This window comes from Pipra filicauda, unplaced genomic scaffold, assembly GCF_003945595.2.
Source record: "Pipra filicauda isolate LSUMZ 115617 unplaced genomic scaffold, ASM394559v2 scaffold96_size2947999_pilon, whole genome shotgun sequence".
In the NCBI taxonomy this organism is placed as follows: Eukaryota; Metazoa; Chordata; class Aves; order Passeriformes; family Pipridae; genus Pipra; species Pipra filicauda.
Genome location: NW_024105164.1, coordinates 2,916,343 through 2,930,095, shown reverse-complemented (window position 1 = coordinate 2,930,095; position 13,753 = coordinate 2,916,343). Strand labels below are relative to the sequence as shown.

The following is a 13,753-nucleotide window of genomic DNA, read 5'->3' as shown; positions in this document are numbered from 1 at the left end:
GATAGGACTAAAATATATTACTTTGGAGGCAGGAAAGATAACATGTGGTGGAAAAATGCAATACCTGTGCCAAGCACTGGTTAACTTCTGATCACAGAACACCTATTTCCCCATGTGTTCACACAGTCTTTATATCCAAATTACTCCTTTCCCTTTCATGTTTAAAGAAAACTATATTCAAAGATAATATTTTTGAAAGCAGATTATTATTTAGAAGCACAAGGTCTAAGGCTCATAGTTAAAAGTCAGTTCTGAAAATTTTACCTTGGAATGTATATGTCTTCTAGGCTGGAGGGAATAGTTTTGTTTTTGTTGGAACCAAGAATTTAATGCATTTGCCACTCAACATATGTCTTAAGAATAATTTGATTAAAAGACTGTGTATTGTAGCCCAGCAATCTGGAATAAAGGGTCTCGGTGAACAGTGTACCCCTCTATGCTCTGGATCTCAGGAGAGACTGAAAATGTTTGAACCACAGCAATAAAGACCAAGAGGAAAATGATACATAGAACACAGTGACTAGTACCAGTCTGGGTATCATAACTGCACCCAGGACATGTAAAAGACAGACAGGAGAAGGGTTAAAAAAAAAATTGTGAAGACTGTTGCTCTGGGATTGTGCTCTTGATTGTGCAGCCTTATAGCTGCATCTGAAATGAGCTGTTGCAATTTTACCCCTTGGGCAATTTTCAGGCTAGTAAGCATTTCTTTTGCTGGCAGATATCAGCAATACATACTACTGAATGCTCTGGAGATCCAAATGTTACTAATGGCAGCTTTCAAGTGATGATTGAGAAACTGTGTTGAAAGTTTTGCTTAAAGTATGCTAAGCATTTGATAATTAAGCAGTTAAACTTTTTTTGACATTGGCTCAACTATGGCATTTCCTTATAACCGTTGCTAATGGCAGATAATTTTCTTGATCTGGTGTTTTTGCTTCGGTGTTCATCAAGATACATGATCAGTAACAAAAGCAGTGGAAAAGATGCTGGAAGTTCCAGAAAGTCTGTTGAAGGGCTTTAGCAAACCAGGCTTTCCTAGTACTTGGCTGTCATCTTATGAGAGACAATAGCTCTGTTCTCAGTTAATTTTGTTAATTATTGCAAAAATTCCTGTATTGTTCTGTTCTTCTTTAGGTAATACTTTCAGATTCCTTGTATGTTCCTTATTTAAAGAAATCTCTGTAGTGTTACAGCCTCTATAATAGCATGAGCAGGGTCCCCCCAGCTCAGTCAGTCGTGGTGGGGAGGTCTCTGTACACCTGCCAGGTGTACAGCAGGAGAACCACACTTGAACTTCAGTCCAGCCTTTGGTTCCTTCCCATCAGCAGTTGGAAGGGCACCTGTAAGAGCCACTGGAGCAAGGATGCAAACCTCTGACTTGAAATGAAGAAGCCATTTGCTTAGCCCCCGTTGCAGTTAGTAGTAAAAAGGGAATATATTGGCTTTTCATGGTAACATTTTGGTAGTGGGAGGGCCACAGGAGTGTCTTCTGTGAGAAGCTGCCAGAAGCTCCCCCTGCGTCCAGTAGAGCCAATGCCAGCTGGCTCCAAGATGGACCTGCTACTGGGCAAGGCCAAGCCCATTAGAGATAGTGGTGGCACCTCTGGGGAGAGGAGCCCATGCTGGAGCAGGTTTGCTGACAGGACTTGTGATCCCACAGGGAACCCACATGTTCCTGAAGGACTGCCCCCTGTGGAAGGGACCCACGCTGGAGCAGTTCCTGAAGAACTGCAGCCTGTGAGAAGGATTCATGTTGGAGAAGTTTGTAGAGAACTGTCTCCTGTGAGAGGGACCCCACACTGGAGCAGGGGGAGAGTGTGAAGAGTCTTCTGCCTAAGGAGGAAGGAGCAACAGAGACAATGTGTGATGCACTGACTGCAACCCCCATTCCCCATCCCCGTGTGCTGCTGGGGGGAGGAGGTAGTGAAAATCAGGAATAAAGTTTGACCTGGAAAGAAGGGAGGGGTGGGAGGAAGGTGTTTTTAATGTTTGGTTTTATTTCTCATTATCCAACTCTGATTTGATTGTTAATAAATGAAATTAAGTTTTTCCCCAAGTTGAGATCTGTTTTACCTGTGACAGTAATTGGTGAGTGATTTCCCTGTTCTTGTCTCGACCTAGGAGCCTTTCATTGTATTTCCTTTCCTCTGTCCAGCTGAGGAGGGGAGTGATAGAGCAGCTTCGGTGGGCACCTGGCATCTATCCAGGGTCACCTCACCACAGGGGAAGAGACAGTGAAATAAAAAGCAATAGTCCAAGGGTGAGAGAGCAGGGAAACACCGCTCTGTCAGGAATGTGACAGGAAAATCCTGCTCTGGAGAACAGGTAAGCTTAGCCTGGGAAATAAGGGGGAGGAACTGCAGACTGGGTTTCGCATCCAGCATGCTGGCTCCATTTGAGTGTTCAACATGCCTGCTATGCTTAATAATGTTGGTATTTAAATAGTTTTAAGCAGGCTTTGAAGTTGGAGCCGTGTTGAGTTAAGGTAGAGGTCAGTGTGTTGCAACTGTTGGCTGAGCATTGCTAACAACTTTGTGTACTTTTACATTATTAAACTCCTTGACCAAAAAAATTTAGGTGTATGATTTTTAATGTTTGCAGTTTTATGTGGCAAACCCCAACAAATCACAGAAGGCTGTTACTTTTCTGCATCCATAGTACTTTTCTTCATGGCTTAACTGAACATGTGAAATGATACTCTTGGGCCCAGATTTTTCCTCCGACATGCAGAGGAGTGTGTATTTATGGTTTTAAATTTTAAACCATGCTTGTCAAGTGTTTTAAAGCAAGAAAATCCCAGGAAAGAGAGAAATGGGTATCTTCCATTTGAAGTGCCTGGGAAACTGGTACAGAGCGGCGCTTCACACGTCAACCCCTGCGGGCACTGGCAGCAGCGAAACAGAGGAAATTTTAAAGAGTAGTATCGATGTAGACAAGCCCAGGGCTGCTTGTGTGGAAGGAATTAGTCCAGAAGATTTTATCTTCTGTTTAGGTTTGCTGTTCCCTGCCCATGTCACACGTCACACCTCCTCACTCTTCTCCTTCCTTCTGACTTCCAGGAGAGCCTTCTCTTGCAGGTGAGGCTCCCCTTCCCTGAGCTTTGTTTGAATAGGGTGTGAGAGACATTAGCAGAGCCTTGAAGAGGGCGTGCAGCTGTATTGCCTGTACTGTCAAGAGCATTTAGAACACTTGGGATGGTGATTGCTGGAGGCAAAACGCTGCTTCAGACCTTTTAAGATACGGTTGAGTGGAGACTGCACAGGTATGAAGAGGCCAGTATGGGTTGAACGAGCAATTACAAGAGAGCGCTCCTGTGCAGCTGAAGTGGGAAAAAAGTGTTTCCCAAGTCCCAACACCTCCTGCCCTCCCCACCCTCTTTGACAGGAAAATGTGTACATAATTTGTAGGAAAACTGCTTTCAAATGTTTGTAATTTTGTGTATATTCCCATGGGTAAAAATGCTTTCAGAGATCTGTAGTTTTGTATATGTTCCTGTGGGGACAGTAGAATGTGTGATATAAACCACCCTTGATCTTTGGCACGTCATTTGTCTGTTCCTTCAGAGTAGCTCAGCCCTTCCTTGCACTCAGAGGTTGCTGAAACCAGCTCAGCATCAGTCCTGAGGTCACCAATGTCCTAAAAAACTTCATTCTGGACCCTCACCTGTGCACTGTTTCCCCAGGGGTACAGGGAAGCTCAGGCCTAAGCCTTCAGTGTGCCTGTCTTCTCTTCTGTCTCCAGCCTTGTCTCCTGGATGGGCCATGGTCTTCTCCAGTCCCTAGGTCCATCTCCTTTTGCTATGAACTGGTCCCCTGGGTGGCCCTTGGACCTGTCCCATCACTCTCCTTGCTTGGGATTGCCATGGACCTTGTTAGCAGCACACAGCTCTGCCCACCGTGTTCAGATATGGTGGGACTGCAGCCTGTAAGTGCCCTGGGGTCTCCACTCTTTCTCTCTTGGAGCATCCAGCCCTTAAGGCACCCTGAGACCACAAGGCATCATAACAACAGAGTCATTTTGGGTGAGAAAAGTAACCACAAGAGATGGAGCAAACTACGTGCAAGATCACTGCCTCTTTATGAAGCTGAAATAGTTGTAAAGATGACAATAGAGGATGAGAATGTTTGGAGGGGGTAGTTATTGGGTTTGGGTTTTTTTAAAGCTGTTCCTGCCTGACACCAGCCATGCACAGTACTGGTAAACAACATGTGGTACACAGCAAAAATTCTATTTTCTCTCTCCCTGTACTTGCTGCAGGACAAACAGTGGTCTGTCCTTCATAGTGAGGGGTTTCAACTCTTAGACCATATTTAGAAGGTCTCTAGAAATGTTCAAAATGCCTATCAAAACCCCCTTGATTTTAGAAAGATTAGACCAGTATTGTTGATTTCTGTTGTCTGGCCTGTTGTGGCTTTGCACATACATCTTTCTGTTGTCTCTTTTCTTAAGCTTAAACTAGGAGGTCTTTGTTCTGCATTTCTGTGGTACATTTTGTCAAATTTTTTTATCACTGTAGCTGCAGTGATAAAATTTTTTTTACAGATGAAACTGCTGCTGGTATGTCTTCTCCATTTTCTGTAGTGGATCAGAGCTTCTGTCCATCATGATTCAAAGTCCTTCCCTTGTCAACAGTAGCACTGTTTAAGAAAAAACTTCTGTAGTTTATTATTATATTACACTTTTTCTAGGTGTTTACTGTTACATTTTTCCTTGAAAACAGAGTGTTTCTGTGCTTTCTTGTTGATATTATTGTCATTAATTCAAATATTAATATTTTGTAGTATTCGTAACATCAGTGAAATGCCAAAGTAAGCACTACAGGATAATTGTGTGTGATGTGAAACTATATAATCTCAAACTACCTGCATTTTTGCCCCAGAGTTTCATTATGTATTCCCTTGTTCTTTTATTAGGAAACTAAATTAATAATTCTTAACCTGTCTAGCCTCTCCTCTGGCCTGGTTTGGATTTTTTCATGTGCTTCTTACACCTCTTGTTGGATTTAAAGAGAAAAAAGAGAGAGTAAAAAACCAACAAACTTCAGATGGTTTTATTTTTCTCAATTAGCAATTTCAATCTGTTACTTCAATGTTTTCCTGTTGTTTTAGGATCAAGTGGTGAGACCTGAACAGTGTTTCACCGTGGAAAGCACATTAGCTCTTGTACTACTCACCTTTTAGTTTTTTATGCATCTTAATATGTATATTTACTTCATTTTTTATTGTCACTACTTATTGAGCACACAGTGTGCCTTCGTGAAGGTGTCTAGCTTTTCCTCTTTTTTTTTGAGATAGTAATTTATTTATGACCTGTTTAACAAGAATTACAAATGATTATAATTTTCACTGTTTAGTACTTTGCTTAAATATAATGTGTCATCATGTTTCTTCTATTTAATTCAATTATTCTGAGAGGAATACATATATATATATAAATGAAATTTTTGTTTGGATTACAGTTTGTATTGCCAAAGTGCATAGAGTCCTGATCACAGGTCAGGTGCCAGCTGTTTTATGTGCTCCATGAATGCAGTACAGAAACCCAAATCCTCCATTTGAACTCATTTGCAAGCTACAGAAGTCAGGTTTATTAATCAAAAACTCACTGCGCCACCATTTCTCCATTTTTAGAGTACAGCATTTGCTAATTCAAATCTTTCAAATCTTTTCCCACTGTTACGTTTGATTAGTTCAAATAGGTGTATTTTCCGTTCACCAGCACTATGATTTTATCAAACAGCTTGCTTTACGTCAGTGTTACGTGCCATTTTTTCTGAATTTGCGTTCTGCATTTTGTACCATGATTTGTATGATATGAAAGTTGTTTCCATATGAATTAGATTTTGTTTTTCTCTCAATAGGGAATGTTTTATTAGGCTCTGTATAATCCTCTGCATATGACAAATCTCTTCCTACCTCATCAGTGTGGTGTACTCTGGTTTGTAGCGTACTGTGATCATAGACTGTTGACTTCTGTCATTCTACTGCATTTCAGTTTTGCTTGTTAGGTCATTCTCTTCTTTCATGGCGGAGTAATTTTCTCTCTCTTTTATGCAATTCTTCATCCTTCATCAGCCTCTTGAGCTCCAGATGTTACTGGTCTAAAAATGGGACAGAAATTAACCCTGGACTCAAAAGACCCCAAACACTCACTTTTACATTTTTTACAGTCTACCCTGTATGAATGCATCTTATGTCTCTTACAGGGAAAATGTTTTGGAAGGGTTCAGGGCTGTTTCACAGCCTGTCATTTCCATGTCCTTCTGCTGTGAGGGATACCTGGAGTAACCATGGGCTGCACAGATAAACCCGTTATCCAGATTCTCCAGCTGTTTCCCCCTACCCTTTTCCTTTACCCCCTACCTTGTGAGCACTGTTCAGTGCTGTTCTGTCCATAGGCAGCCTGCACTAGTAGCTGTTACATACCTGGGGCTCATCCTCCACTTGTCAGTAATTGTGTGTTATTTCCATACCACAGCTTCAAAATCTGCCCCTATCTTCAGAGCTCCAGACAGGCCCTGCTTTCTCATGTTGCCTTGGTTATAGAGCTGCCCTGTTCTACAGTGGGTACTGGTGAATGGGGGAAAGGAGGATCTGCTGGCAGAGAGGATGGTAAAGAGGAATATACTGGGCAGAGTCCTTTCCTAGTAAGCAGGAGATCTGCATTTCTATTTCTACCAGCATCCTAAGTAGTCAAAATTAATATGCTGTGTGCTGGGGCATTTCCTGACACTTGCTGTAGCAGGAAGATGTAGGATGATTCCTGTTTGCAGCAGCAAGGTGAATGATAACACGTGTGGAGATGTGATTCCGCCAGCATTGGGTGCCCATAGGCCTTGTTTGTCAGCAGAGCAGCGAGCGCAGGGTCTCCACTGTTCTCTTCAGTTCATCTGACTCAGGGAGCTGTTCCCAACGTCCCTGAGCTTTGCTGGGGTCAGGGAAAGCCTGGGCGATCGAGGCAATGCGACTTTCATTTTCATTTACGTGGGGGCTGGGGAGAGGGCTGCCTGTTTTGTAAGAACTTCATTGTGATGGATTAACTTTCCTCTTGAATGATTGCGTATTGTACATCCAAAGGAGAGATTGCGGAGCGGCCCGAGCACAGCAATTAAAAGGCTCTGTGTGGGCAGAGAGGGCTCCCTTGGCACAGCCTCCTCCAACGCGTGGGGTGTCAGGCTCCGTGTGCCTGTGCTTCCTGAGGGAGCCAGCCCTCTCCCTCCCTCCTCCCGAGTGCTCCAGTAGGTCCCTAATGAACCTCAGCGGGAAAAGACGAAATTCAGTTCATGAATAGCTTTACAGTCCCCTTTCTCCCGCCCACCCAGCTCTCTGTCCTGGGAATGTGCTGCCCACACAGTGACCAGAGAGGAATCTGGAGACATTTGCAAGATAATGCTGTATCAAATGTTCCATTCTCACACTTTCTTCTTGAATTTTCAAAACGGTTTACATATTTCCTTTCAGTTTTCATGAATAAGCACACTACTCCGAGACTGTAAATGGGGAAATGCACTTCCAAATGTGTGAAGCCACATAACTGTAATAAATTGCTTTAATTATGTATGGTGTGGTTAGTTTCTGTTAGTTTCTGGAAGCCTGTTGTGCATTTCTGCCTGCAACAAGTAGCCTTTCCTGTTTACCAGTCTGGCTGTCCTCCCAAAGTAATACTCATCCAAATTCTCCACTTGTCAAATGCTCACCAAGAGCCTTTTTGATCCTCAAATGCTCATCAAGAGCCTTTTGATCCTCAAATACTCAGTGTCATCTTGGATGTTGCTCTGGCAGACAGCAAAAGGTAGAGACTAGGTTTTTTCATTAGGAATTTAGTGTCTTACCATGTCTTTAAGTGTTATGTTTTTCATCTGTTTTATGATGTTTTTAGAAAGATATAAAGTTACAGCTCAAGGCAGAGTGAATTCAGCTTCAGCCAACTAGTAAGCACAGGTGGAGGTCATTTATATCATCCTCCTTAGGCAGCCACAGCTCCTGGGAACTTGAGCAGTGCTGTTCCTTGCTTTTCTGTAGTTACTGTTTTTCCTGGTAAGTGTCAAGTTCCTTTCTTTTTTCCTTTCATTTACTATTTGGGAGGATTGGGAAAGTGTGCTATCAAAGTGTTTTGGTTTCTTTATTTTTGAATGACAATAGCTACAGAAGCATAATTATTTTTACTGCTGGCTAAATAATATTTCTTACTCTTTTTTCTTGTCCACTATTGCCTGCATTTGACCTCTTGTTTTTTATTTCAGTTGAAAATGCTTTTTAACTCTTTCACCTTTTCTAAAGTAGACAGTTTTGGAGTTACTAAGCTGAAGCTATTCCCTACGACAGTCAGTGTCTTGAGGTGTTAGGAGGTATGAGAAAAGGTCTTACTTTGAGGACTTTCACCTTGAAGTTGAAAAGGCAGTGGCAAAGATTAAAGAAAAGCTTTTCTACTTTCTGTTAGTGTTTTTCCCTATCTGCAGTGTGGAAGAGCTGTTCAGTACTGTTGGGATTAAATGCAGAGAAGAACTGACAATAAAATATTTTCTTCCTCTGTAAAGAAATGATTTTTCAGAAGATTCAGAGTCAATTTGGAGAGGTAAAACAACCCTTCACATTATGGTGACCTGTCTCTGCCCATCATACCCCTAGCCTTCTCTGAGGAGCTCCAACAGAGCCAACCTCAGTGGTCCTGAGTGTCTAGAAATAACCTTTGTGCAGTCTTTCCCACAGCTGGGAAACCGATAGTGTTCATTTATTCCTCTGTTCGTAACTATCTGTGTGTGCAAAAGGGAGATACTTGCTCTTCCTTCCTGAAACTTTCTCTGTAGAAGTTGCTCTGCTCTCAGGATACAGTGACCGTATTAATGAATTCATCAATCACAATAATCTGATTAAAGTGATGGGGAAGAGGGAGCCAGCAGATGAAACAAACAGATTATTTTAAGATATATGAGATACCCAATTAGTCACTGACTCAGCATTTAAATGGAAGTGTTGCTCAAGAGATTTACTGGCAACTAGTGTAATAAATTATGATATATGGCTTTTCATCTACGAGAAAGGCTCGTGTACTCTTACAGAGACCTGTAAATAAGGCATTAACAAAGTGTTGCACATAAGAAACATTAGTTATGTATTTTTAAAATATTATGTATATATTTGTGTACTTGTGCATTTTGCTTAGTAATGGACTAGTGTATGGACCATATGTATATAGGGAGAGATTAGCATGGATTTTAAGCCTGGTACAGGTACTTCAGCCAGATCCTCATGAATGTGTTTTCAGGCATATAGGAAACTGAGACTTGAGTAGGAAAGGAGTTGCTCTGTGTCGCTGAGGTTTCAGGGGCAATCCCCTAGAGTACAGAGGTAATGGAAGGGAAGCTTTCTGTCAGGCAGCATATGTTTTTGTGGCAATTACACTGTGTATAGATTAGGACTTCTGGGAGGGAGGGAGTGGGAAGATGTGCTTGGAACACAGGACCATCTGCCAGTACCTTGGCGTAGTCATTTCACTAATGAGAAGCTTATTAGCTTGAGTCCAGCAGAGATACGAAAGGCAGCGAAAGGGGCAGAAAACTGTCATCCAGCTGCCATTGAAAAGGGGGAGAGATGGCTCTGATAACTTCTAAAACCTGATTTTGTTAGAACTATTTGTGCTCTTCTAGTTAAGAAAGTATCAGTCTTCTTACTGCTGAAAAAACTTTTTCCTAAATTTTGTGATGCAATGTGGGACGTTCTTTGATAGGGAAAATATAATAAACTGAGGGTGAGCTGGAATGGGCAAGAAGGTGCTAGGAAAAAAGGAAAGAACCCTGATTTTTAGTGGGAAGTTGTTTTTTATCATCAAATTACTGCCTTTTTCCTTTGGTAAACCCTTGAAGGTGACCTGTATTGAATGTTGGATATTTAATGTTTGTGGTGACATAGGCTAACTCCTGGAAGATAGAACCTTGAGAGCACCACAGTCCCAGCCCTGGCTATGCCAGGAACCTCAGAGAGTGCACAATCTGGCCTGTGTTTCATGTGAGGCAGACAGAATAGTGCTCCAGAGGCAAAATGGCAGTGGTTAGGAGCCTGTGAATTCTGTTCCTCTGACCTCACATTCCTGATTCTGCTTTTGACTTGGTAAGTGTCCGAGCTTGTGCTCTCTTCCTCAGTTTTGCTGTCCTGTAGATCAGAAAAATTATACTTAGCCTATTTTAGGGAGAGCTCTGCTGCTGTTCTGTTGGCAGAAGAGTTAAATGCTATTGTATTTAAACGGCTCTGTTTTTCTTTTGACAGTTGAGTCAGACTTGAGTCTGGATGAAGGTAAGATGGCAGAGCTTTTGCCTGGAGAAAATGGTGGTTAGAAGTACAAAGTGGTTTGAGTGTTGGTATTTGGGCAATTATTTCCCTTTTGTTTGGTGTTGTACAATTCAGGTTAGACTGGTAGTTAAGCTGAAGGGAAAGAATGAGAAGAAACTGTTTCCCATGAAAAGCCCTGTAATCTGCAGGTGCCTGCGTCCATGGGAGCGCGTGGATGTGTTCAGGACACAGTACAAGAGTTATGCAGTTCGCCAGCCTGTTAAATAAGGCTAGACAAGGACAATTTCTGTTTGCACTGCTAGGATGGAAAAGGCAGTTTCCCCTGATGCTTTTGCTGATTTATGAGGTAAGTCAAATTGTCTCTGACTTTGTCTATTGTAAATCTGTTGAAACAAAAGGAACACGCATTTTCAAAAAAAATGAGTAGAAAAATATAGCTTAGGAGTGTCAAAACACCTAAGCAGAGTGAGGCTTAACTGAAAGGGGTTTGGTTAGTCATCCACTTTGAAAATTCTCTTTTTGTATTGAGGATGGGAGAAGATTAGTGAGATGAAAATCTGTGTTATTACAGAGATAAGAATGGGTTATGGCTGAGTCCCAAAGGAGAAAGAAGTTTTTAACATTATTAAAAAAACCCAACCCTTTGCTGTGATTCATGTGTAATGCTTAGACAGTTCCATGCCAAAAAAATTACTATTACAGTGTACAGCATGGTGTTCATATCTGTAAATGTATGTGCAAATACTGACAAAACATAAATTTAGATCCCGACCCCATGTGTGTTGAATTTAGTGGAAATACTTCTGATGGTTGTGACAAGGGTTTGATCATATTCTCACACTGACATGTGAATGTGGTCTAAAACCCAAACCAGATCTTCTGCTTTTGAATATTTTTTCCTACCTACCTTAAAATGGAATAGAATTGATTCAAAGTCTTAAAAAAAACTTGTCCTGCACACCACACTGTGCTGTGTTTTACCTACTGAAACACTGATGGTATCCTACAGTGGTAATATTCACTTGCCATGTCACGTACTTTTTTCATAGAATCACAGAACCACAGAATCATGGAATATGCTGAGTTGGAAGGGATCAACCCATCAGGAGCATTGAGTCCAACTCCTGGCCCTGTGCAGGACACCCCAAGAATCCCACCATGTGCCTGAGAGTGTTTTCCAAACTGGCAGTTCATGTATTTTCTCTCTCAAGTAGTGGAAGAATGTTGTTGGCCCCACAAGGGCTTGGTAGGTCAAGGTTTTGGCTCAGTCTACAAGTCTAAAAGGCTTTGCACTTAGTGAAGCCATAAAGAAACCTTCAGCTGGCTGGATGCCTCTCTTAAAAACACAAGTGTGGCCTTATTCTGAAATGATGCTTAGATGAAGTTGTGTATGCCTCAGTGTCTTGGGATGAGGGAGGAGTGGGAGGGGGTCCTTTGCTGATGTTCCAGCTTGGAAGCTTGGAAAGTCAGGTGTTTGCATGAAAACACAGGGAATTAAATCACTGATTGACTCAGAATCATTGTAAAAGTGTAGAATAAGACAGGAAAAACGAAAGAAGGATGGCAGCAGAGAGCTTTTAACTTGAGGTATGAAAGGAAATTAAGAAGGGAAGCAGAAAATTTCATTTAATTGCAAGCCCAAAAGCTCCCTTAGCTATTCATGTGAACTATGAAATTGTGGAGCTCCATGCAGTGTTTCCCTTCCAGCAGCAGAGTACAGAGCTGAGTGCTGCCTGCATTGGGAGTGTTACGTACAGCTTTGCTTTAGTGCCTTTCTGGGTCAGTGCCTCTCAAACAATGCTGCACAGAGCTGCTTTAGTTGCGCTTCCATGAGTCAATCTGTAGGTGCTGACACTTCTCCCTGTTGTAACCCACTGTCCTAGAGAATCTGCAGGCTTTTTTGACTGCTAATCTCAAGGCAGTTATGGTGTTCCTTGAACTCAGGTTGGTTGATCATGTGTACCTTTTTTCAGATGCCATTCTTCCTGACAATTCAACCACAGTCAGATTGTTGACTTCAAAAGACCAAGTGAAAGGATGTGGCCAAGTCTTTGCACCTGTAACTTTGAAAGAATTGGTACTGCTCTCCTCAGCATTGTTCTGGCACTGCTCTCTCAGTAACCATAATCTGTATCATTGTCTCATGGCGAATAAGGAGAAAGAAAATTACTAGTTTATGCAAAGATATTTTTTTTCATGTCATAATGAACAATAGGATCCAGTGTCTGCATCATTTATAGTCTTTTGAAATGGGTTTGTGCACCAGATTGGTCTACCTCTGCATCCCAGAAAACATAAAGGAAGAAGGATGGTAGTCAGAATATATTTAAATATACTTCCAAACAAGCTGGTAGCAGAGACTTCTGTGGATGGATGAGGTATCTGTTTCCATTCATGGGAAGGTTTGGTGATGGTTTGAGCGTTTATGTAGCCAACCTCAGTGGCACTGGGGAGCCGGAGCCCACAGGGAGGAGGGAACAGTCTGTTCAGCCTTTGTGTATTCCTCACCAGCTGACCACACCTGCACTCTTTATCATCAGTGAGCTGGTACTGAGGCTTTTTGGAAACTTGCAGCAGTGAGGAGCAGAAATTGAGAAGACTGTGTGTAAAGAGAAAGAAAGTGTCACACCTGAAGTGTGGGGAGATCCTGAAGATACATGTCTGTTTCTGAGCATTGGCTAAACTGAATTGGAGGCTGAACGTTAAGCATACATGTAAAAAGTAACTGGAAAGGAAGTTTTGATTCCTTCTTTCCCTTCACTCTCCTGAAAAACATGAATTATTTTTACATGTTTTCTCTGTTACATGTATGCAAATTAAGCGAGTGCAGATATAGCCAATCTGCTAACAAGTCTTGTCCTGTCACAGTTTGACTTCAAGTTGTTGTATTTATTCCTTTAGAAGCCCTATATCTGTAATTTTTACTTGGTTTGTTGGATTGAGTGTCTCTTCTTGTTATGTATCTTTTCTGTATAGCCAGCTGTGCTATGGCCACTTCTTGGGCATCTTGGAAGTTACTACTAAGAACCTCAGTGCATACAAAGGACATTGTTTAAACAGCGGAGTTGAACTGAATTATGGGCAAAACTCTATTTTCTTTATTGCTGTGCATCTTAACCGTCATATCTAACGTGTTTTACACCTTGTATTTGGGTATAGATTTTTGACTTTATTGTTTCTCCCCCTTTATAAAAAATGAACAGTGTTAATTTTAGTTTTAATTAGTTTCTTAGTGGGGGTGAATCATAGCTTAGAATTGCAGATTCATATAATTACATTTGTGAGGTTAAGTGAGGAGCTGTTTATACTTTGTTTTTCCCAGCATCATCTTAGATATTGGAGGAATCTCGTTTGCAATGTAGAGTGCGCTTCACTTTTGTTAAAATACAGAGGTAAAAATAGGCATAAGGCAACTGAAGAGGCAACACTGTCCACATCAAATACTGACAGTGATGAAGGAAAAA

At 41.6% G+C, this 13,753-nt stretch overlaps 1 protein-coding gene across 1 annotated transcript in view; it reads left to right on the top strand.

The window, feature by feature from the left end:
- Positions 1 to 2,287: 2,287 nt before the first annotated feature.
- The window catches only part of NDST2 (N-deacetylase and N-sulfotransferase 2), a 67,392-nt gene continuing 55,926 nt past the window's right edge, over positions 2,288 to 13,753 (top strand). The window contains exon 1 of the mRNA XM_027720029.2: positions 2,288 to 2,328. The gene's annotated coding sequence lies outside the window, so the exon portion shown is untranslated. The remainder of the gene's footprint in view (positions 2,329 to 13,753) is intronic.